This window comes from Felis catus, chromosome D3 (genome assembly GCF_018350175.1).
Source record: "Felis catus isolate Fca126 chromosome D3, F.catus_Fca126_mat1.0, whole genome shotgun sequence".
Lineage (NCBI taxonomy): Eukaryota > Metazoa > Chordata > Mammalia > Carnivora > Felidae > Felis > Felis catus.
The window spans coordinates 58,642,895-58,668,141 of NC_058379.1; the positions used below are offsets into that span (position 1 = coordinate 58,642,895).

General features: G+C 44.9%; 1 long non-coding RNA gene across 1 annotated transcript; it reads right to left on the bottom strand.

The window, feature by feature from the left end:
• Window positions 1-19,070: 19,070 nt before the first annotated feature.
• LOC123381389 lies at window positions 19,071-24,671 on the bottom strand. The gene is made up of 2 exons (XR_006588265.1): window positions 24,326-24,671; window positions 19,071-19,385 (listed from the first exon to the last, which is right to left on the bottom strand). It is a non-coding gene; the product is annotated as an uncharacterized LOC123381389 (long non-coding RNA).
• Window positions 24,672-25,247: the final 576 nt, after the last annotated feature.

Sequence of the window (25,247 nt, forward strand, 5' to 3'; positions counted from 1 at the left end):
ATAGTGACCGTTTGTAAGGTGATATCTTATTGTGGTTTTGATTTGCATTTCCCATAGTTTCATGTGCAGGTTGCTCATTAGTGTATCTTCTTTGGAGAAATCTATTCAGACCCTTCTCTCGGTTTTAATTTTTTTGTTGGAGTTGTATGAATTCTTTACATACTGTGGATATTAACCCCTCATCAGATACGTGATTTGCAAATATTTTTTCCCATCCTATGAGTTGCCTTTATATGTTGGTGATTGTGTCCTTTGGTGCATTTTGATAAAGTGAAATTTATTTCTGCTCTGTTGCCTCTGCTTTTGGCATCGTATCCAAGAAATCATTGCCAAATCCAACATCTTGTGGTTTTTTCCTGTATATATTTTCTTCTAATAGCTTTAGGTTAGGCTTTTATGTTTAGGTCTTTGATCCATTTTGAGTTAAGTTTTGTGTATTGTGTAAGATAAGGGTCCAGTTTCCTTCTTTTGCACATGGATATCCAGTTTTCTCAGCACTGTTTGTTGAAAAGACTGTTTGTTGAAAGACTCTCCCCATTCCATGTTCTTGGCACCCTTGTCAAAAATCATTTAACCATATATATGATAGTTTATTTCTGAGCTCTGTGTTCTGTTTCACTGGCCTATGTGTGTGTCTTTATGCCAGTACTGCACTATTTTGATTACTGTAGCTTTGTAGTAAGTTTGAAAGCTTAAAATGAAAGCTGTTCATTTTAAAGATGTATTGACTGTTTGGGGCCCCTTGAGATCATGAGAAAATTTTAGGATGGATTTGACTATTTCTGCAAAAAAAAACCATTGTAATTTTGATAGGAATTGTATTAAACCTGTAGATTGCTTTGGATAGTATGGACATCTTAACATTGTCTTCCAATCCATGAACACAGGATGTCTTTCCATTTATTTGTGCCTTCTTAATTTTTTTCATAAACATGTTATAGTTTTCAGTGTACAAGTCTTTTGCCTCCCTGGTTAAGTTTATTCCTAAATATTTTATGCTTTTTGATGTTTTCATAAAATGAATTGTTTTTCTTATTTTCCTTTTTGAAACGTTCATTGGTAGCATATAGAAGTGAAATTGGTTTTTTGTATGTCAATTTTATATCCTGCAACATTACCCAGTTTTTTTATTCTAACGTGTGTGTGTGTGTGTGTGTGTGTGTGTGTGTAGGGGGGTGTTTAGGGTTTACTACGGATATGGTCATTAGAAACATTTTAACAAATATTTCCTAAATGAATTCTCTGTAATTCTTCAAGTGATTTTCTTACCTCTCACCCCCTTGACTTTCTTTCTGGTGTCTACTTCTGCCCTCATTGGAGCCTTCCTTGTATTTAGTCATGCTCCTTCTCTGATTAATCAATTAAAGTGACTCTGATGTCTTCCTAGTAACATCCGGGCAATACCCCACTTCCTTAGAGGGGCTTAGAAGGACTTCAGGATCTGGCCCTGGTTCTAGAGACCCTGAGCTATTCTAGTTATTTGAACATGTTCTTGCCTGCAAAGACCCTGTTCCTTCTGCCTGAATGCCTGCCATCTCCTTAACCCTATGTCTGGCTCACTTCATGTGTTAAAAAACCTTTTTGACCTGATACAGCTGGTTAGGAGACCATGGTATATTGCCCCCTGAGACCCTGTGCTTTATCCCATCTTGTATACACATAGTATTTTGGTTGTCGGTTTTTGTATGCCTCCCCTACTAGACTGTGGTGTGTGCATGCAAGGGACCATGGCTTGGTCCTTAATATATCCTCAGTGCCCAGCATAATTATAGGGGCAGAGAAGGTACTCTGGAGGGAGACATGATGCACAGCTTTGGAGAGGAAGTGTTCCATCCCCTGAGGGAAAGGAGGAAGTCAAGGGAGTTTGAGAAGGGCAGCTCTCCCTTTCTGCTCTACTAAAATGGGGGTAATTATAAGTGCTTTATATAATCCACACAATCAAAACAAAGTCCGTGAAAAGAATGTTTATTGTGCAGATGCTGCATTCCTCTTCCTGAGGGCACACCAAAATGGAAGTGGAGTGAAGTGAGAAGCAACATTCACCTGCAAGTTGATTAGGGTAAAACTTCCCGGGGAAGGATGCAAAGTGCTGCAAGTATATACAGCATACAGTCTACAAAGCATGCAATACATAGGAAGGAGAGGAGAGAAAAAGAACAAGTGAAGGTGGGAGTAGTTTCACAGTGCAGAGGGCAAGACCAGAACCCAGTGTTGTGGTGTGTAATGCCTCTGGTGAGAGCTGTAGAGTTCATGGGGCTTGGGTACAAATCGCAAGAGACAGGGGAACTTACTGGGGAGAATGGACTGCCATTTTCACTGGCCCAGACTTTCAGTGTCTCAGTCATCACATGGATCAGAGTCATCAGTGTGGAGTTAGGACCAGAGCCTCAAGAGGGGAAAGGATGTACTGTGGTCTGTTAAGCTTCTGGTGTGTGTGTGAAACATGGAGCTGGCCCTTGGAATGGCTATCTCATCGTTTCTTCCCAGTAACTGAAAGATGCCAGCCCCACCCGAGAGATGCATAACTGAAGGGTTGGAGGCTGTAGACTGGACCCACTCCAGAGGGAGAGTTACTCCTTGGGAAGGTCCTGCTGACCATATAAAACATTATAAGGATACTTAGGGACTTAATAACCAGTTTGGTGCTGGAGGCAGTTTTTTAAAAAATGTTTTTTGAAATTGGATAAAACTATTAAAATTATAATTTCAAATACTTCTTTCTCCTTATCATTAATATTTTAAAAATCAGGTAAAAAATATCTCCTGCCGTGTAGCCATGCTTGGTTCAGCACTTTGAGAGCAGAAGGGAAGAAGGTAGAGCCTTGCTATGGTTTAGCTTTACAGGCCTCATGGTAGACATATTTTTCCCACAAGGTTTTAAGCTTTGAGATTGCTGGGGTTTTGTTTCATTCTCAGCTGGTATCCCTAGAGCCAAAAAGAGTGCCAGGTACATACTAGGTGCTCAGTAAATATTTGTTGTATGAATCAACCAATAAAAAGTTCAGACACAAGCGACAGTTAAAATCTGTGCAAAATAACAGGTAATCCAGCTCCAGAATATGTTGCCTGAAACTTAGAATCCAAGGACCATCCAAAAAGAAAATGATGGATACCAGCTGCTGTTCCTGGAAAAGGTAAGGGGCTGCCATTTGCTCTTCCTGGAGGTGGATTTGGAGTTGGGTGTTGAAGGACAGACAGATGGCTAGGTGTAGGAAGGATACTTTGGGATGTGAGAGAGGCCTGAGGGTGTGGGGACGATGCTGAGTATGGATGAGCCACTGAGGGTTCAAGAGGGGAAGGAACTTGCCCAGGATCTGCTGCTTAGGAATGCGTGGATTCAAACCCAGGCGGTCTGGCTCAGTGCACGTTTCTTTGATAAATCTGGATGATGGATGGGAGGAGGGAGATTGTAAGGAGCTGTTCCAATAGCAGGGAGGATCTCTGTGTGGAGGTGTCGTCTGATTTACGCATATTTCCTGTTCAGGGAGGTCTTCTTATTGCTTTCCTTTACCACTCAGGCAGTGGGGACAGTATTTACCTGGCCATTTCTAAGTAGGTGAGTTTTAATGAGAGAGCCACTTGGGAATTCATAGGTGGAAAAGTAGTGCACAAAGACAGAGCGTTTCTGTACCAGCAAGTGGTGAAAAATAAAGGGCATTTCAAAGAATATTATCATACAACTTGATTTTTGCATGGAGAATTCAGACAGACTGTTTTTGCAGGCTTAAATAATCCCAGGATGAAAGGTACCATATAAATGCAAAGTATTATTATTATTATCCAGTGGTAGAAAAGAAGGGCATTTCAAAGAATGTTTCAGTACAACACAATTTTACTTTGCACAGAGAGTTCAAGGGAAAAAGCTTTATTTTATAGACTTAAATAATATCGTTATGGAGCTACAGTAAAATAAATAATACAGATATGGTGTTAAAATAAATAATACAGTTAGGAGGCTTAAATAAATAATGGTGGAAAGAGAAGAGAAATTAAGAGTCCTGAGAGAAGGTGGGGGGAGATGCAATTTAGAATTATAAGTGGTAGAGAATTGAAGTCCAGAAAGTCTTAAAATATTCAGGATGTACCTACACTGACCAAAAAAATAGCATTGGACAGGTCACAATCAGGGGACTGATCTGAAAGTGTTTTAATTTTTTTCTATTAGTAATAGTCTTTTCCCACTGTTTTGATGGCTGTGAATGCAACATCAAAACTTTTGGCTGAAAAGTTAAAAATAATTAAATTGCCCATACTATGGCATTTATACAAAATGGAATCTGATAATATCCCTCCTCCCCTAATCCTTGCTCCTTAATCTGTCCCTCTGTTCCTTTGTCCAATTACAGAAAAAACTACCTTATTTTCTACCAATGTCACAGCTGACCCTTTTGAAAAGCCTATCCAATCCTGTCCTCCCTAGGTGGCCCTCTGTCAGTCATCCTTACCAGTGAGTATGGGCCCTGTTCACATTTTATGGTTCGGATGTCTTTTTAAGAATCTGTATTTTCATCTTTTCATGGAGACGAGGTTGATACACTGTAGGCAGAACAACAGAACCTCTTCTTTAGTCATAAACTTGAGATCCTGAGGAGAATGAGCTGGGTGCTCTTGGGAAGGAGCTGCTATTAGTGCCACAGTTAGTTCTGAGCTTGGGATAAGGGCCACCAGAATCAGGCTCCTGCAGGTGGGAGAGTTGGAGCCAAAAGGGGACCAGGGAGCCAGAGAGTGGAAGGTGAGATGAAACTTTATCCTCCCAAGGAGGGCTCTGGATTCTGAATTCTCCAGGGTGTGGGAGGAAGGAATGGACTATGAGATGTAAAGGCCAGGAAAGGTTAGAGCACCCTGGAAGGACAGAGACATTCCTCAGAGGCCATCTCCTGTATGTTTGAGGCATCTGTGTTCTGGAAGTAGGGAGGGGTCCAGCCTGGAGATGCAGGATTTTAGCATGGGCTGGAGAGTCTCATGTATTCCACCCCAGCCCATAGCCTGGCAAACGGAGTTTTCCCTGTGCTTGAGGGACTTCTTAAGGTCTTGGGACAATGGAGAGACAATTCTTGTTCAGAAGCACCAGTTCCATGCTGGGGACTCTTGTCAGAGAGTTAACATCCTCATTCTCCATCTGGATGTGCTTAAACGCTGAGGTGCCACTGAGTTTGCAAAGAACAGCATAAGAGGGTCCCCCTATTTCAAGGGCTGTGTCTTCCACCTGTCTATCAGAACCCTGCTTTAGGTCACAGCCTCCTTTGCCCTGACCTCAGTCCTCTCCAGCACAAGTCATGGGGGCTGGTTGGGTGGAAGTGCTCACTCTGTCACTTATCATATATTTTCTTTTCTTGTGATTAGGCTGTCTTACTGGGTGGGTCTTATTCTATAAGCAAATAACGAACTCCTATTTTCTCTTGTCTTTTCCCGCTTATTTGGCTAAGGTTTAGGCATATGGTAGGTAGCTCAGTGGAACATTGTGGATTTGAAGAGAAGTGGGAAGCTGTGGCTAGCAGTGGACTTGGGGAGAAGCAGTGGGGTTGAAGGAGCCCCAGACTTGTGTGCTTCCTGTCTCCAGATGGTGCCGTGCCCTTTTGAGTTTCCTCCATCCAACTTGAGGTTGGATGTCTGCTGGGACAACCCCATAGTGAGGGAGTCAGGAAAAGCCTTGGGGGCATTGTTTCCCCAGGAGCAAGGAGATGAGTTGGATGTGGTGTTACGTAACTTTGAGGGGAAAGAAAAAACAAACAAAATAGAAAGGCAGGGAAAATATAAATAAGAAGGAGTGCAAAGTTTTATTGTCAACTGCTGCTGTCACCTCCTGGAACTACAGTCGTATCTAAGAAATATGTGACATACTAATAGGAAGTAATTTACCCAAGGATGTTTTTGTGCCTTGAATTGCCTTCCCTGCTCAGCTGTGGGAAGTTTGCGAGTGTATATGCATGAGAGCCAGCGCAGAGCTTCAGAAACTTCCCAATTTGTGCACAATGTGACTTTTATAAGGCCATTAAACTCATCTCAGAAAAAGGCGCTCTGGAAAACAGTGATACATGGGATCTCAAGGAGCCCGTGAAGGCAGACGGAAATTGCAAAATGATGACCAAACTCTCTTGGCTAAAGTGACTTTGAGGTGGCTGCTGTTTCTGCCACCTTTCTGCCCACCCATGATTTCTTCCTCTTTCTCTGCCTTGAGTCTGCTGATGGCTGTGCAGGCCTTCATCTGGACCATCTTGAACCAAGAGAGCACTATCCTTTTTCCTTGCTCTGGTTGGGTGGGCACTCTGGGACTTGAGGTGGGGACCGACCTGGATGCATGAGACTTAGCTCTGAGCCCAGTAACAGCCAAAGAGCCATTGTGACCTCAGGGCACTGGTGATAAAGGTCCGTGGTGGCTCCCTCTGCGCGGTCCTGGGACCACACCCACAGAAAAGGGAATTGTGGCAATTAACCACCCTGCTGAGGAAACCTTGGGGATGAAGGGCCAGAAAGAAGAAAATTGTAGGGAGAAAGGATGGAGAGAGCTCAGGGAAAGAGGGATAAAGAAAGAGGGAGAAGGGAGAAAGGCAGAGTGCGTTGTGGAGATGGTAAGAGAGTGGAGAGGAGGAGTAAGTAAGAGAAGCATGTGGTGGAGGGTGACATGGAGGACAGGGAGGAGAAAGAAGAGGAAAAGGTTCAGGAGACTGTTCTGGTGATATTTTTCTTCTCAGGTGCCTTTATATGCTTGTTCTGTAAACACAGGCAATGCCATGATCAGAATACAGAAACCTTGAAGTAATTAATAGCACCAAAGACAAGACAGCTGCCTTCCAGGGTGGGTGTGGGTTGCAGGAGAGCAGGTGGCCATTTTGAGTGCTCCCTGCACCCCCCACCCCAATACCTCCCTGCTACTCCAGGCAGAGTCCTAGGCCCCACCACCATCCCAGGCTCCTTCTAGGAAATGCAGCCTCACCTCAGAGAGGGCACTGTGCAAAATTCAGCATACTGAAGGAACTGGTAAGGCATTCTCCTTGCTGAGCAGGGCAGCAGGAGGCCTGGAGCTTTCAGCATGGTCGGGGGGAAAAGCTGAGCTAAGAAGCCAAGGGATGGGAGGTAGAGTTGGCTCAGGAGTGGTGGGAGCATGCCTTCCCAGCATCATTGCTTGACCAGGAAGTAGGCTCTGGGTGCAGAGACACCAACGAAGGGACCTGAGAGTGTTCACTGGGTGCAGGTGATTGGATGGAGATCAGGGCAGAGAAGAAATCAGGGCGCCTTTAATTTGTACTCTGGCCTGTATATCTCCTGTGTCCTAGCTGGGGAAAAAAGAAATGAGCCCTTTATCAATTTTTAATAAATTGAAATGACAAATAATCCATTTAATAAATTATTAACTGAGAAAATTACTGAAAACTGAAATATCAAACAATCGTGAGCAAATGCTCGAAGCAGCGTGTTTATTAATAACGAACCCTGCTGTAGGAGAGCACTGATACTGTGGTTGCGACCTGGTCACTGACCGGCATGCGCACTGCGGCCCAGCCTGTTAGAGGACCCAGGGCTGGGGCCTCCGCAGAGGTGCACCTGGTGCGGGTTTGAGGACAACGGAGGCAAACGGAGCAGTTACTTTAGTCCTGGGAACCTGCAGCTTGATGGTCTGCACCACAGACAGCTCTTGAATAGATGATGTTTGGATGTGGCACTTTCACATTGGATGAGGTCCTAAGATTCCCCCTTCATGGTCCTGGAGGGGGCCAGAAATAATCTCATCCCTGAGCTTTAGTTCTTTAAATCAAGAACTATGTGTCAAGAAAAAAAAATGTGTTTGTGTGTGCGCACGTGCATGAAATTTTGTATATATAAAGGGTGACGTCAGCCCCTAGTCTGTCTGCTGTGATGATCAGCTGAGCTGGCTGTCCCACAGCAGGCCTCAGCAGTGATAGCCAGAGGCCCCGTGTGCTTTGTGAGGGTGGAGCCCTGGTGTGGGTTGCGGGGAGGGGGCTCAGGCGGCACTTGCAGGAGTCCTTCCGCAAAGCGCCCCACCCCCCCTGATCGGACTCCTTTGCCGCTCCTGAAAGGCTGTTGGAACTCGTGGAATCCAGGCATCATTCATGCTGTGAAACGGAGGTGCACTGAGAGGATGGACTTGCCTGCAGTGTCGGGGCCCGGGTTTCTAGTCAAGTGCCCCTTCCGTCATGGCCCCAGACCTGCAGGCCGGCCCTAAGCTGCCATGTCTGCGTGAAGTCCCTCTCTGAACTCCTCTCTCAGGTAGTCACATGTCCGTCCGGCCAGGACACCTCTTGCCATGAGGCTGGTCATGGTCTTCCCTGCAGTTGGCCCTGCCCTGAGCTGAGGGACAACGGGATTATCTCTCACTGAGTGCTTGCTCTCTCTAGAAGCATAAGCAAGCCAGCCTGTCTGCCTCTGCTCTTTCAAGGCTGCAGTACCGGGAAGCACGTCTTGTCCATTATAGCCCTGCTATGGGGCTTGCGGCCGGTCAGGTGACCTCCCTGTGACCTCATTCCTTTATCTGTAAAATGGGGATAATAATAAACAGGGCAATTTGATGACTAGGATTGAAACAGTCCCATTATAAAAATACAATGCAGCAGTTTGGGATGACAGGCTGTAGGCTCGAAGATGGTGCTGCAATGGGTATTTTTAGGAAGGAGGGAAGGGGGGGAGGGATGAGTGGTTTATAAATGTTTGTTGCATTAAAAAATGTGCTAGTTTGAATTGTGCAGAACAGAGTATCATTTGTTTCTAGAAAAATTCACTGCTGTGGAAACGAATTAGTTTATATTGAATATGTGATGGTTCAGAGAAAGGGATATTAACCCAATTTGCATTTCTTTGAACTGAAATAAATTATTGCCATGTTTGCATTAGTTGGGTCAACTGGATGTATTTGGGAAGACCTGCAGTGGGGAGGGCTGGCCTTTGGGCTCCGAGGGCTCCGAGGGCCTTGGGCTAAAAGGTCAGCGTGTGCAGATCACCAAGCACCCTCAAAATCAGGGCTTGTTAACCTTTTGTGGGGACTGTGGACCCCTTTTGGGGTCTCATAAAAGCATGCCTACCTCATACCCTTTTGTATGGATCTCAGCAGACTCTGCGTTTTTCAGCCTGCCGTGGTCCAGGTGTGAAGGCTCCCTGCCTTAAAGAAGGCAGCGTCCCTTGTCTTTCTGTCTCGTGCCAGATCATAGCACAGATTGGTCAAAGCTCAATTTCTGAGGCCTTTCTCAACTGTGGAAACAAAACAGGACTTCGGTTCTGAAGAGAGAGATTGCCAAAGACGAGCTCATGTATGTGCTCAGAGCTGGGAGCTGTGGGCATTGAAGACTGGCATAAAACACAGCCCCAGCCATGAGGAGGAGCTGGCCACGCTCCTTTAGCCCCATGAGTCACCACATTTGGTTTGGTGGGCCTACTTGGCAAGCCATCGCCCCTTCCTCCCTCACTTCTCTATGTCCGTGCCTGCTAAAATCACACGCTAAGCCAAATGAGGAGTGCTCCCCAAAGGTATTGAGGTGCCTGCATCTGGGTTCCTCCAAACCTGGCTCTGGCCTGGCCTCCAGGAGTTGCTCATCACAGTGAGAAGAGCACAGAGCCAACCAGCTAGAAGCCTGCACAGGCTCTTTAACACCTGACAAAGGAGCATTAGTCAGCGGTGGGTGATCTGTGAACTCTGACCATATATGTGGACAGTAGGCAACTATCATAGATGGACACCAAAAATAATGGTAAATCCAGAAGAGATGGAAGCTACCAGTACTCAGAGACATGGGCCTAGAATTTGCTGTTAACTGTTGGAGCAAAACAGCTTCAGCTCCCTGAAGTGTCTGATAGTGGGGGAAAGAGAGCCCGGGTGGAGGAGGATGGGAAATGTGGCAAGACTTGCGTGGCAAGACTTTTGCTAATTAGCAGCCAGTGGCTAGAGAGCCTTGTTTGATGAGTACCCCCCTCAACTCCACACCCAATGTGAACTCACTTTTATTGGAGAGAGGCAACTATAGGACAACAAGATGATAATCAAAGACTTAATTAAAAAAACCCAAAACTTTAGGGGGAAAGTTCCTCTTATGTCACTTCTCTGCTTAAAACCCATCGATAATGCTTTAGCGATTTGAGGATAAAGCTCAAACCCTTAACTCAGTCTACAACTCACTTCACCCTACTTGACCACTAATGCTGGATTTCCTGAATGTACCATGCTGTCTTTGACTTCCAAACCTTTATTTCTGCTGCTCTGTCCACTTGGGGCACCCAATCCTTCTCCCCATGGATGCCATGTCCTCCAGGCCATTTTTCTTTGGGCCCTGGACTAGGTTCGAGCCTCTGTGATAACACTTATTACATTATATTATCTGCAGCAGGAGAAGCTAATTGGGGCCAGCCAGCCAGCCAGCCAGCCAGCGGGCTCCTTGGGGACAGAGCCACGCCTGGTTCACTGTTTGTCCCTGTGGCCAACCAGCTGTACAGGAGAGCCTGGCAAATGCATCTAGAATGTGTGCATACATAAAGTTGTGACTAAGTGAAGCAAATGACTTCAGTCACGTTGTCCTGCATTTCACCCAATCCACTGATTAGCTCCACAACATAAAACAAGATTTGTATTTACTAAGCCTACTGATCTGTAAAGTGGGGATAATACTCTCTACTTGTTGATTTTGGTGAGGAAAAAACAAGTTAATTCACACAAAAAGCAATGCTGGCGCTCAGTAAGTACTCAGTGAATGTTAGTTATTACTGGTCTCTTTGAGTAAGATGGGAGAGATTAAACCCAGTACTGTCCTGGAGACAAGAAACGTCACTTTCCTTAGTGGGTAGAACCACCACTAGCAATTAGGTAGTGAGAATGCTTCTAGAAAGCCACCTCCAGGAGAAAGTCAGACGCAGACTTAGGACCAGGAATCAGACTTCAGGGGACTGTCAGGAACCATGCAGGCTTCCAGTGGTACCAGATGGTAGGGTTGAATTTGGGGAATCGTGGTCAGGGAGGGCTGGAGGAAACTCCTAGTGGAGCCTGTGCCAGTCTCTGGCTAGGCTTTACTTAAGTCAGGGGAAGGCATTCATGCTGGGTAAATGAGGTAATGAATGTGCAAGTGCTTTGCAAACTGCAAAGTGCTTTACAAATGTGAAGCATTATTGCTCTCATCTATTTCTCTTCTTTGTGCTCCCAGGGTTTCCTAATAAGAGTTCCTTTTCAAAAATCCTAGCCTGGCTTTAGGTTAACTAAAGGGAAAGACGTGTGTGGTGTAGTAGGTAGGGCGCCTGTGTACCCTGAGCATAGCAGAGGTCCTGGCTAGGAAAGAGGGACTGGCTGACAAGAGGAATATAGGAAGGAAAAGGCTGAACATTGCATGGTAATTAACCCCTCCAGACCTGGACTATTTCCCAAGCCCAGGGCCATTTTAGAGCTGTGCAAATCATTCTAGGAAGACAGAATGGTCTGTGCTGAGAAGAGTGAGGGTCAAAGCTAGGGCTGTGAATAAGTGTGCAGGGTCATGGGAAATGTCCCTAATCCCTGAGTTTGTGTTTGGCACTCAGTTACACAGGCTGGCCCAGGCGAGTGCAAACCACTTCCAGCTGCTTTGTGCAAGGGACAAAGACTGACCTGGAAGAAGGAAGAATTCTGACCCCCAATACCCTTGATTATCTAAGCACATGGGTTCACCAGGCTGGCTGGCTTCCACCTGTGCCCAGCATGTTCCTGGCCTCCTCCAGCCAAACACGTGAACTTGTGAAGATCTGCAGCTCTGCTACAGCAAGATCCAGCCAGGTTAGACAGAGAATCGAAGGTACCAGATCCATTTTCAAGGCAGATTTCCCTGAGTTTATGTTTAAACTCAACTTACTTATGTGAATATGTTGCCAGGGGCAGAGTAGCTCCCCCTGGAGAGAGTCACATGAAATCTCAGCCTCTTACATCCCACTAGGGTGTGAGAATGAAAGCTTGGAAGATTGCATGGATAATCATCAGGATAATGTTTGTGATTCTTCATGAGTTGTATCTCCTTAAATTCGTGGGAGCTGTCTACACCATCGACTTCCTGAAGTGCTAAGCTGGAAGCTGCGGGTTGTTCTTACTTAACTAAGCTTAAGCTTGTCACACAAGCATTGTGTCTCCATACATATAAACACATATTTGCAAATAAATATGTACTGCTTCAGTGGTCCATACCTAGCACCTAGCACAGTTCTTGATAGGAGGGGATCAAATGCGATTGTTCACTGAGTGAATACATGTATGAATATGGCTGGGCCATCAGAAGACAAATTTCAGAGGTCCCAGCAAGACAGTGTGGAGGCAGGTTCTTTGCCCAAATGTCAGTTGATTTTCACACAAGTGACCATATCGCATCATTTCCCCCAAACAAATGGGTGTGATTTTGAGAGGCTGTTGAGGCTGCAAGGGTAACTTAAGTGGCCAAAGAATTCCATAAGCCGAGGACAGGCAGGGAGTGGGAATGCCACACTCAGTGGACAGCGAAAACTAGAAGGGCCAGATGCTAAACATGCATTATTTGAGTCACTTGTTTTGTCTAAGGCTTTCTGAGTTTTTAGAAAACTACATTTATTCATTACCATCTCCTTCCCCCAGCCCCCAAAGGACATTTAAAACCTGCATTTAGAATTGAACTGGGAAAGGGTGTAAGCAAGCCCTTGTTTGGTTGGCCTTGCTGTTCTCAGTCTTCAGAACACACGGGAATCATCTGTGGAGCTTTAGGAACTGTAGCTCTCTGGGCTCCATCAGGACTTCAGGGGTGTAAGTTGTCAAAGCTGCATGGGTGATGTGATGCCCTGAGAGCAACTAGCATAGTCCCACATTTCCCCCAACCCACTGAGTACTTCTGCAACATAAAAAGCGTTACTTATTCATATGACACTTCTTAGTTTCTGGGATTTCTTAATGTGTGCCCCCAGAGTGGTTTCCATGTCCCACATGCCCTCTGACCAGGGTAGAGAACAGCGGGGCCCTTATGTCATCCACAAAGAGCAGCGTGACCGTTGGCTTTTGCTGTTTTTAGGTTAGTTGTATTACTGAAAGCATGGGTACAGTATGGGCATGTTCTGATGGAGGTGGCAGGAAAGGAAGAGCATAGGGCTTTGGCCAGAGGGGCTGCCCAGAACAAGGTGCGCGTGGCCGTTCTCTGAAAGTGTCAGATACGCTGTGTTCCAGAACTAATGTTCTCATTAACTCATGTATGTTTCCTTCGTTGGTTACGTACTGAATGCCTATTATGTGTTGGGCACTGCAGACACCACAGTGTATGGGACAGCCGGGTCTTTGCCTCATGGAACTGATAGTCCAGAGTGGGGTAGGATGAAGAGGTAGAGGTGATAGACAAATCAACAAATAGATAACATTCGTATAGACATAGTAAGATTGAGAGTCAATAGAGAAAGCCTCAAACTACTTTTTTACACTGTTTTGACCCCATCTACCCCTTATACTGAATCAGTGGAAGTGACCTTCTGTGTTCCAGACACACTAGCCAGTTATGTCTCATTCCTGCACAGGAGCTCTTGCCACGAGCCCTCCATCCTCTTCCTCTCTCTCACTTTCTCTGTATAATTTCCACGTTAACATTTGGTGATGCCAGATATTTTACAGATGAGACAGACAAAGTCTGAAGACTTGAACTGACCTGTTCTGTAGTGCACGGCCATCGACTGGGGGTAGTGGGACTCTGAACCCCGCCTTGACCTTCTCCCCTAAGGCTCTACCTACCCTGGCCACGCTTCGGCCTCTGGAGCAGGTTGCCTCAGTTTCCACTCTTTCTTTGTGTTTTTCTTGGTTAGAGTCAAGGCTTCAGTTAACTTTTCTCTGTAGAATGACCATATTAGGCGAAAGTTTGTGTGGGATCCAATAAAACATCAGATGATATTGAGCATACGTCAGGCAAAGCCTGCAGCCCAATAAGTTATTATGTGTAAATGTTACAACTTTATTTTGAGGAGAATACATGTGTACTATCAAGCTGTTTTATGGATACGCAGTGTGATTGATTACAGCATGCGGATCTGTCGCAACAAGATAAACTCCGATAGAATAATCTGTGGATATTTAGGCCTCAGCAATTTGTTATCCAAAGACGACTCTAGAAATGATAATTCTTCTCATTCCAGCGATTTCTCTCTTCTACTTCCTGATAAAAAAAAAAAAAAAAAAACCCGTATCCAGAGAGCTGACTTCTGATGCTAGGGTCCTCTTCTTGCTCATGTCCCCTTCCAGTTGCTCTACAGTGAGCAGTGGAAGGATATGTTTGCCATTGAAGCCATACCCGCAGTGGAACTGGTCCCAGAGTAAATGGGTGTTGGGGGCTGGCTGCCAGGGTTGTTACCCTAGAGCAGCCTCTGCTTCTAAGCTAACAAATAAGCAAATGTGAAAAAATAGCCATGACTTTTCATCACAAAGAATTGTTCGGGTGAAAGTGGATTAAATCAAGTAGCGGAATATTTTGTAGATCATCCCCAAGCAACTTGTTGCTACAAAATAACTAGGTGGAATTCATCAGCAACTTTCTGAATAACCATTTGTGAAGCAAAGTTGCTTAAATGAATTAAATCAAACTCAAGGCCCCCACCTCTTCCTTGAGGCCATTGCTGACTACCTGGGGGTACTTTGACCTTCTCTTGGCCCCTTTAGGGTCTTGGGCCACTCAACTCACTCTCTTGATAATGAGTTACTAATGTGCATTCCCTTGGATTCCTAACCTGAGTTATGAGTTCTATTTAATAGTTACACAACTTTCCATGTGTATAAAGAGGAGACATGGCTCAGTAGAAGGGAATCCTAGATCTGGAGGGCAAAGCCTTGTGTTGTCTTCTTAGCTTTGCCTCCCACTGGTTCCGTGACATTGGGAAAGGCACTTCCCTTGAGCCACAGTTCCATCACCTGAAAAGCAGGGACAGTGACACTTGTCTTACCTATTTTGCAAGGTTTTTGTGGAGAGAAAACAAGCAAATAAAATATTTGAAAACACTTTATAAACTGTGAAATCCTATTCAAGAAATATTTATGAAACCGCTAAGACCGTTTCACTTGCTTTGGCTGTAAATATGGTCACTTCCTTTTTATTTTCCTACTCAATCACTTAAGACCTCAACTGCTCTTATCAGGAAGTCTGGCTCCTTATTTCTTATCCCCCACCATGCACATTTCTCCCATAAGCAGGGAAAAAGACAATTGAAAGCTCCATCTGTCCATGGCACTGCTACTTGAGGGGAGGGGTGGTATGTTACCGCATTCTGGCCCACAGGGCCTGTGTTGTTTATGGGACCCTGCCCGGTAGCCTACTAGTGCCCTTGTGGGTCCAGACCTGCACCCACATCCATTTCTGGGTTTTCCCATACTTGGGTCCTCACTCCACAGGCTGAGCTGCAGTTTTCCCAGAGTGTTTCTGCAGAGTGACTGGCTCCTGTTTCCATTGTGGCCTGTGCCAGAATCCCCATCCCCATATTACCCCACAGACCCTAGGACTGATCTTAGGTCACTAGTTCGCATACCCCCCTTCCCTTATTGGAGATCTTAGGCACTCTTTCTTACCAGAGGACTTGGCAGATAGCATCCTGAATAAGAGCAAGGACTCTGGAGGTCAACCTGCCTCAGATCAAATTCTGGCTTCACCACTTCCTAGCAGTGTGACTTTGGAAGGATTACCTAGCATCTCTGTACCTCAGTTTTCTCATGTCAAATGGAAATAAAATGGACAATAAAATCTCATAGGCTTGTTTTGAAAATTAAATGAGATAATAGATGTAAAGCTCTTAGAAATGACTGGCAGAGAGTAAGCACTATAGAAGTATTATTAGCTGTTGTCTGTTATGACTGATCATGGTCACAGTGATTCATAGATACGAGTTTCCCTAATCTGAAGCTTTTATTGTAGGAATAAGATACAGGCTGTCTCTCTCTCAAAAGGCTCCTGGACTCCTAAGACAACAATTAAACTTAGTCCATGCCCTTTGCCTCCATGACCCTTGCCAAGAGTTAGGCCTGCCGAGTTCAACAAAGAGAGGAAGAAGGGGAGTTGTGTCAGTTAGCTTTCACTGCATAGCAAATGACCACAAAAATGCCATGGTTTAAAATGACAACCATTTATTTAGTTCATAGTTTGTCTTTTCTGGGCTGGTTCAGCTTATCTCTGCTGGACTTTCTCAGGTATCTCTGGTTACCTGGTAGGTTGGCTGGTGGCTTGATGAGATGAGATGGTTTCATTCGCATGTCTAGAAGTTGGCAGGTTGTTGGCCAGGTATTGGCTGACTGTTGGCTGGGGTGCCTTGATTCTTCTCCATGGGGGCTCTCAGGTTCCAGCAGGCTAGCTTTGGCTTATTCACAGGGCTGTCTCAGGGTTCCAAAGATCGCAAGAAAAGAAACTACAAGACCTTTTTGAGGCCTGGGGTTGGAAGACACATTCCATTGGTCAAATCCACCTCTTGATGGAAATGGTTTGTTGCTAAAGATTTGTGATTATTTGCTGTTAATCACAGAAGTAAACCCTTTGCTTAGGGCAGTGGGCTCTTAGTTTCCATTTGCATTATAAGAGGAATGTGATTTCACCTTTGCTAGGATGTTTCTCTTTCTCTTTTAAATTTTGATTTATTGCTTACTCCCTCTGTGCCAGGCACACTGGACTACAAGAAGATATCGTGGTCACAGAATATTTAGGGGGAAGAGGAAGACAGGCTAGAAGTGCCTGTGCTGTATTGGTGCCTGGCAGGGCCTTTAGGGTGGTTTAGGGAAAATAGGAAGACCTCTTTGAGAAAATCAAGTTAAGGCTGAATCTTAAATTATGTCAGCAGATAGCCATGTTTGGGGGTAAAGGGGAGTAGAATGGAAGGATAAAATGGAAATTACAGCAAGAGGCCACCTGATCCTGCTCCCTTAGCTATAAATGAGAACAATGAAACCTGGAGACTTTCCCAGTAGTACCTACATTTAGTGGAAGAGCAGGAATCCAAGCCCCCCAACTTCCCTGTCTTGATTTGTACTCAGAATTACATCCCCAAATTACTGAATTACATCTCAGTTAAGGCCACCTTTTTCATTTAAAGTCTACTCACAGGCTTAATCCTATTTTGTCTTCAGGGCTCTGATTGTACCTCCTTTATGAGGAGCTCCAAACCCTCTTCACCCCTGGCTCCCATATCCCAATACTTAAAAGTAAGGTCTGCTCTAGGATTGGCTGGTGAGTAATCCAGACAAAAGTCTCTGCTCAGGGATGGCTGTCTGGCCTTGTAGACCTGTGTGGTCAATGAGGCATCTCCATGCAGTGGGCCATGCTGAGAAACCAACTCCAACATCCATGCTGCGTGCAACGTGTCAGAAGATAAAACTGTGTAGTTTCAGCGGGTATTGTTTTGTTGCAAAAATGTGCAAGAGGCTAAACTTGATTGTTATACTTCTGGAACACTTGGCCCTTGGACCCTGTCTTAATTAGAAATGCATTTTGCTGCAGAGTATCAGTTCTACTTCTGGCCATTATTCCTAGCTGAGAACCCGGGCTGTTCCCAACTGGACTCAACCATGAACTCCACTGCTGGCCATTGCACAGTATTTTGCTTTATAGACTTCAAAGTATTCTCAAGTTTATCATCTCATGGAATTCTCATAAAACTCTACCAGAGAGGCAGATAGAAAAGCCCTCTCATTTAGTGGATAAACAAGTAGAGGCTCAGAGGAGTTAAGAAACTTGCTCAGGGGCACCTGGGTGGCTCAGTCAGTTAAGCGTCCGACTTCGGCTCAAGTCATGATCTCGTGGTTCATGAGGTTGAGCCCCATGTCGGGCTCAAGCAGTTCAAAGTTCAAACAGTGCTGACAGCCCAGAGTCTGGAGCCTGCTTCAGAGTCTGTGTCTCCCTCTCTCTCTCTGCCCCTCCCCTACTCCCACTCTGTTTCTCTAAAATGAATAAATGTTAAAAAAAAAACAAAAAAAAAAAAAAACTTGCTCAAAGCCTCAAATTAGTGAAGTCTTTTTTTTTTTTTAATTTTTTTTTTCAACGTTTATTTATTTTTGGAACAGAGAGAGAGACAGAGCATGAACGGGGGAGGGGCAGAGAGAGAGGGAGACACAGAATCGGAAACAGGCTCCAGGCTCTGAGCCATCAGCCCAGAGCCTGACGCGGAGCTCGAACTCACGGACTGCGAGATCGTGACCTGGCTGAAGTCGGACGCTTAACCGACTGCGCCACCCAGGCGCCCCAGTGAAGTCTTGATCCAGTATAGAAGGCTATGTCTCGGGCCTTTAAGAGCAGAACTTTCATGGAGAAATACAGAGCAAACAGCTTCATGGTCTGATGTGGCTTGGCATCAGACCACACCCTCAGGGTCTCTTGCACCCTGGTACAGGTTTTGCCCAAACCAACCAGCCCAGGTGTCAATACTTTCCTGAGCTCTTCCCTGCACATGGCCTGGTGCCTGACTACAACACCCATGTGATGCCTCCAGTTCCACATGGCAGTCTGTGTGCCAGAGGGCTTTGTCAGTGGGGAGTAGAGAAGAAAGGCTGTTAGTACATGTCATTGACACTCTACCACTTCTAGCCTGCATTCTCTAGTGGGCAGGCAAAGAATCCTGAAGCCATACCTTATTTAACCAAATCAGTGTATACACACTGCCCAGCTGTTAGACATGGTGGAAGGACCATGGGAGCTCTAAGGGAGAGGAGGCCTGGCGTAGACTGTTTGACAAGGGGATGATGATTAGACTCTCTTTGTGTCATTGAGAGCAGAACTAGGGCAAACCACAGAGACTGTCAGGAAGCAAATTTTAATCCACCACCAGGAAGAACTTTCTACCCCTTTAGAGCTGTCCAGAAGGAGAAGATTTTGTCTTAAGTGATAGCTTATCTGTCATTCATGGGAGTTGCCAGTCCCATTGCTGAAGAGCAAGAACTGACAGAAGAAGCTTTTTCAGTCAAACTAAAGCCCATCAATTTTTCTTTATTAGGCCCAACCATTGGTCCTAATTTTAGATTCTGGAGCAGCATCAGATAAAGCTAATCACTCTTGCACATTTTACAAGAGGGGCTTGTAAATGAGTTTCTAATTGGTGGAATTTCAGGCATGATTATAAAGTGAAATGAAGAATTTCAGGCCAGTAGGGAGATATTTTGGGGCAGTGTGGTTTTTTCAGAGCCTTTAAATCATGCCACAAAGCTGACCAGCTACCATCCTGGGTTGGATGAATGTATGAGAAATTCATTTAACTTTCAATTGCTGAAGATCCTTTTGGTGGGAACCAAGTGGCGCTAGTAGGACTTTAGAAGTTTTCTCAGAGTCTTTGGTAAATGCCCCTTGCCCTTTAGACTCAGATTACGAAGTGCAGGTCCCCGATTTTAGGAAGTGGCTGTGTTGGATGGGGCAGGGCCAGGATGGGGGCTGCAGATGAGCCCTGCATCTTGTTGCCCACTCGCTTGGAGATGTCTGTGGAAGGAATGAAAACTGTTAGTGTAAGCATAACTGGGCCCGAGAAGAGTTCCGCACGTCTGTCACACCCCTAGCATTGGCCATGTGTCATTACTAAAGCACCTGGCTTCTTCCTTAGTGGTCAAAGATAACAGAGAAACATCCAGTGGCACACAAGAGGCATCTGAGCTTCTTGCTGGAAGTCACAAGTGGAGACAGGTGCCACTGCCAGCAAGTTGTGTCTTCAGAGTCCCTGCCTCCCTTTTTCATATCACTTCCCTCCTTTCTGTGTGCATATTATTTTGGACCTTCTTGGGTCCTAAGTATTGTGGAAGCAATAATGTAGGATTTTAGCTCCCACTCAGGTGCTAGGGGCTCCCTCTGTGCCACCAGTATGTCTAGCCCAGGGAGGGTGGTACAATCAATTTCCTGGATATTTTCTGCTGTCTCAGTCTTTGTTTAACCAATAAGTGCTCCTCTTTCTTTTAGGTTGGTGACAAGAGAACACAGCTCTGCCTTCTATACACAAATCTGTGCATGCATGCAGTTATTTGATAAACATTTACTGGGCTTTGACCTAGAGTCAGACACTGTGCTGGGCACTAGGGACATGCCTAGGGGGAAACGCATGACTAGCTGAGAGATTGGCCTGCAAATACACACAGCTAGTACAGTGAGACAGTCGCTTCAGTGGCGTTTTGCACAGACATTAGGACTCAGGACAGGCTTGCTCCCTGGGGGAGTCAAGGAAGGTGTGACAGAAGCCTTGATGACTGAGTCAGCATATTCCACAGAGACGAGTGGTCCAGGTGAGCCATGTGCAGGGTCCTGAGGTAAGAGACAGCATGCCATGTTTGAAGAGAGGCTCCAGGAGGGCAGGGACTGCATCTGCTTTTGCTCCCATTGTACATCTGTTCATAGTGAACTCTTGTCCTCTCTAGAATATACAGCTATGCATACGTCATTAAGTTTATACACCTGCATTAAAGTTTACTATCAAACTAGAACATGTACATGATTAAAGAATTCAAATTTATGACAAGACTTACAAAAAACCTAGTAGTCCCTTGTCCTACCTTTCCTCACTTCTGAGTCTTCCTCCCTGGAAACACCTTTTCAACTCTTTGAGCTCTTGTTGCTGGCATTTTACCTTCCTATTTCTAAATAATATTTTTATACTGCTGTCTCTTCAGGACAGTATTTTTTAACTTCCGTCTATAGAAGGGTAGACCTCTCTTTGAACTAACACATTGGCCCTTCTCTTTCTTTCATCCTACCAACATAGCTATGATGCAATTTTCCGTTAAGTTTATTTTTAGGATTTTCATATTTTTATCTATGAAAATATTCATAAAGGGATACAGATAGGATAATTCCCTTTTATACACAACTTTTTGTTTTCACAAGTGCTAAAAATTGTCAAATTTAATAGTTTACCTAGTTTTCTGTGTACCTACCATTGATTCTTCCCCCAACTCTCTGATGGAGCTACCAAGATCTCCTAGACACAGTCAAACCCTCTGGGTGACTGAACAGTGTCGCTTTTTTCTTGAAACTTCTCCCTCTGGGGTCCCCAACCCCTAGCTCTGTATGATTTGGACTGGCTCCCCCTCCTGGCTGGCTGCACCCTTCCTGTCTCACTTCCCTCTGTACTGGTCTCCTCTGGTGATCCCCTCTTTCTTTAATCTTTTGTCTTCTTTGTTTTACTCTATTACTTTGGTGAAGATGCTTATCTAGAAGCTTCTCATGAAAACCCACATAGATTAAAATTTTAGAACACTTGCATATCTGAATATGTCTTTTTTCTCTCTTCACATTTGACTTAACCATTTAGCCGGATGTAGAATTCTATGATGGAAATACATTGCTCCAATGTATTCTAGGTGCTAGTGTCACTATTGAGAAGTCTGATGTTTTACTGATTTCTGCCTGTGTGTGTGATCCTTTTTTTTACGCTTCTCTGAAAGTGTTTATCCCCATTCTTTATCTCAGTGTTTTGAAATTTCAGGATGATACATCCAGGCGTGTATCTTTTTTTCATTCATTGTTTGACCTTTTGATAATTCCATTATACTTGGAGTTTCACACTCTTGTTCTGAAAATCCTCTTGGGGTTTATTATCTGTAATTATCTCCCTTGTTCTCTCTGAGCTCTCTTATTGAAATTTCTATGAGACTATTAGACCTCTTTGATGAATGCTTTAATTTTCCTATTATTTCTTTTCATTTCACCTCACTGTGCTTTGTCTACTTCCTAAGAGATTTCTTATATTTATTTTCTAGAAGTCTCTTTAATTTATTATAGTTATTCCATATTTAATATCCATTTACTCTTTTTTATTTTCTGACTTTTCTTTTACAATAACCTTCTGTTCTTGTTGCATGGCTACCTTTTTTTTTTTTTCCTGAAGCTATTAGCAGTAATTTTTTTAAAGATAATTCTTTAGTTTCCTGCTTTACTTTTGTTTCCTGTGAGTCCCTTATGTCCAATTTTTTGCTTTGTTTTGATTTTTGTTAGAGTCTTTCATAAGTGTCTGCTGATCTTTGGCTATCTGTTCATACTTCAGAGTGAGGAACCATATTGCTAACTGGAATTCTGTGATTATGAGTGGGCTTTGTTGACTAATGGACTTCAGTGTGGGGTGATTGAACCCTGGAAGTTTTGTTAGCCAAATGTCAGATTATTTAAAGACAAACACTCTAGGTTTTCATCTTGTTGTCAGTCTTCTGGGAGCCTAGCAGGTTAAGGAAGGAGAGTGTTTTACCATTCGGTCTTTAGACTCCACTTTATGTAGGTGCTAGTTATAAAGGAGACAGGCCCGAGGCCTGACCCTTAGACACCCACATTTAGAGAAGAGGAGGAAGGTGAAGTCAATGAGAGGGACATAGGACTCGTCACCATTTCAGGAAGAGAACCAAGGAAGGGGGAGTGGGTAAATAGCATTGACTGTAGCCCAGATGTCAAATCAGTTGACTTCAGGCAGCAATTGGAAGTCTTCACTGCTGCTGTGGAGGTGAAATCCAGCTTGTGGGAAAAAATCCAGCTTGAAGGAAATGGAGGAAGGGAAGCTACATGGCCCTAAAGAGACTGAACTGTCTGTCTCACTGGACTGTTGTCCTTCTGCAGCCATTACTGGCTCCAGTTCGTGTTCCTTCCATAGGTTCTGAGTATATTCTGGGGAAATAGGGGTTGTATGCACATCAGCCATCAGAAGTGATTGACAGGAGATGAGAGGGATTCTTAAATGTATGAAAGTAAAACAAACACTTTATTTAAGGAAAAGGCAACTTGGAAAAAAAAGCCTAATAAATAACTCAGTACAGCTGGCTTAAGCACTTTAAAGCCAGTGTCTGTGATAAGCAATGAAAACATTAATATAAAATGCTTCACCATAAATGAGTACAATTCAGGCTGATGTATTGCAGCTGAGCCGGCTGTCGGATGGCATGCTTTTAAAGTGATGTTTACAATCAGTATTTTTTCCTTTGGTAACTAGAAGAAGGCAGAAATGGCTGGAAGCCCTGCCAGGGTGCGGCTCTAAGCCTCAGGAGGGTGGGAGCTCTGCCAGGGCTGGCCTTCCTCTACATCCCCTCTACCAACCAGCTTGAGATAAGGCAGTTACAGAAGTGTGATGCGGGGCTGAGCACAGAGCTCGGAACCTGGGTTCAACTGGTGGGCAGCTGTTAGGTCTGGAGACAGTGGGTCAGTATTTCTGGGCTCTTTATCTCCCCAGCTAGTCCTGGAGGTCACAGAGGGTGTCTCCCAAGTTCTTGGAGACCAGGGCCCTTATGTCCCTGCTGACGTTTCCTCTTCCTCTGCTGTGGAGCCTCTTAGCAGTGTTGCCCATTGGGCTGCTTACCCCTGCAGTTCACTCAAAACAAACATGTGTTTCACTTTGACATTTTACAATTTATCAAATGGAGGGGAGAATGTCACCTGTCGTGTCAGTGTGGTTGTGGAAGAATCAGATAAAATAGCCATACAAAAGAACACAAGAATGTTAAGCTTGCATGGGAGGGGCAGAGAGAGAGAGAATCCCAAGCAGGCTCCACACCCAGCAGGGAGCCAGACTCCAGGCTTGATCTCATGACCCTAGGATCATGACCTGAGCTGAAATCAAGAGTGAGACGCTCAACTCTTTGAGCCACCCAGGCACCCCAAGCCTTCCTTTTAATGTATGGGTAATCTGGTAATCATCCTCAAAAGGACGTTCCTTCCTATGCAATAATAACAAGCATGTCATGCTTCCTGAGTGCCATCTTCATGCCAGGCTGCAGTGGTTCCTCCTGGGAATGTACCCACCAGCTCCTGGCTCCATGCCTGTGTAGGCAGCCTTCTCAAGGCCTTCGAAAGCCCTTTCTGTCTTCCTGTCTCAGCTCCATCAGGATTCTGCTTCTCCTTTGCTGCCAACACTTGTTTCTCTATCCCTGGTTTCTGACAGCCTTGCTGGCTGACCGAGAAATGGGAGCTATTTTGTTTTGTTTTGTTTTCTTTATCATTGTTGTCCATGAAACACATTACAAGTCCCTTTCCTTAAAGTGTTTTACTGTCAATCACTGTGGGGAGAATAAACAAAACAGCATAGATGGTGAAGAGGCCAAAGAGAGCCTTGGTGGTTGTCACTGGCTAGTAGCTCCTGAATTCTATTTTAAACAATGACTCCAAAGTTTCCCAAAAGGGGACTGAGAGCTTCTCTAGCTATGTCTAAGGTCTCGCTGACAGCCCTTGATGACTTGAGTGAAGCCAGCCTACTCAGACTCTCACCTATCACTGTGGCTGGCTGCACCCCACGGGGGCTGGAGACCACCTTCCTTCTCCAAGCCCCTTGTCAGGTGAGGAGTTGGGCTGCTTCTCTGGACCCTGAAGTGTTTCTGTTGTTTTCTTTGCATTTCCTATGGCTTCTGTCACAAATAACTACAAGATTAGTGGCTTCAAATGACAAAAATGTACTATCTTACAATTCTGGAGGTCAGAGGTCAGGTCTCAATGGGCTCACATCATGGTGCTGGCAGGACTGCATTCATTCTGGAACCTCTTGAGGTGAATCTGTCATCTTTTTTTGCCTTTTCTGATTTCTTGAGCCCACCAACATTCCTTGGTTCATGGCCCCTTTTCATCTTCAAAGCCAACAATGGGTCCACATGGGTCCTCATGTCCCCACTCTGGGTCCTCATGTCCCCACTCTGATGCTGACACTCCTGCCTCTTCCATCTTTTCAGGGCCCTTGTGATGTCACTGGGCCCACTTGAATAATCCTGGATTGTCTGTCTCCCTCTCCCTCTCCCTCTCCCTCTCCCTCTCCCTCTCCCTCTCCCTCTCCCTCTCCCTCTCCCTCTCCCTCTCCCTTTCCTTCTCCCTCCCCTCTCTCTCTCTTTCTCATGTATATGTATATGTATATGTATATGTATATGTATATGTATATGTATATGTAAACTATATATAGTTTAAAAAAAGTTTTTACTGATTTTTGAGAGAGAGAGAGAGAAAGAGCATGAACAGGGGAGGGCAAAGAGAGAGGGAGACACAGAATCTGAAGCAGGCTCCAGGCTCCAGGTTCCGAGTTGTCAGCACAGAGCCTGATATGGAGTTTGAACCTACAAACCACAAGATCATGACCTGAGCCGATGTTGGATGCTCAACTGACTGAGCCACCCAGGCACCCCTTGTCTCCCTATTTCATCAGAAACCTTAATTCTCTCTTGTCACGTAAGGGAACATATTCATAGGTTCTAGGGATTAGGACATGGACATCTTTGGGGAGGGGGGTTGGCATCATCCCTATCACAAATATCTACAATTGACTTCTCCTTGAAATACTCCCCTTATTCTTGACATAAGATGAGCTACAAACACTGCTTCTACTCTCAGGTCAAGCTTGTC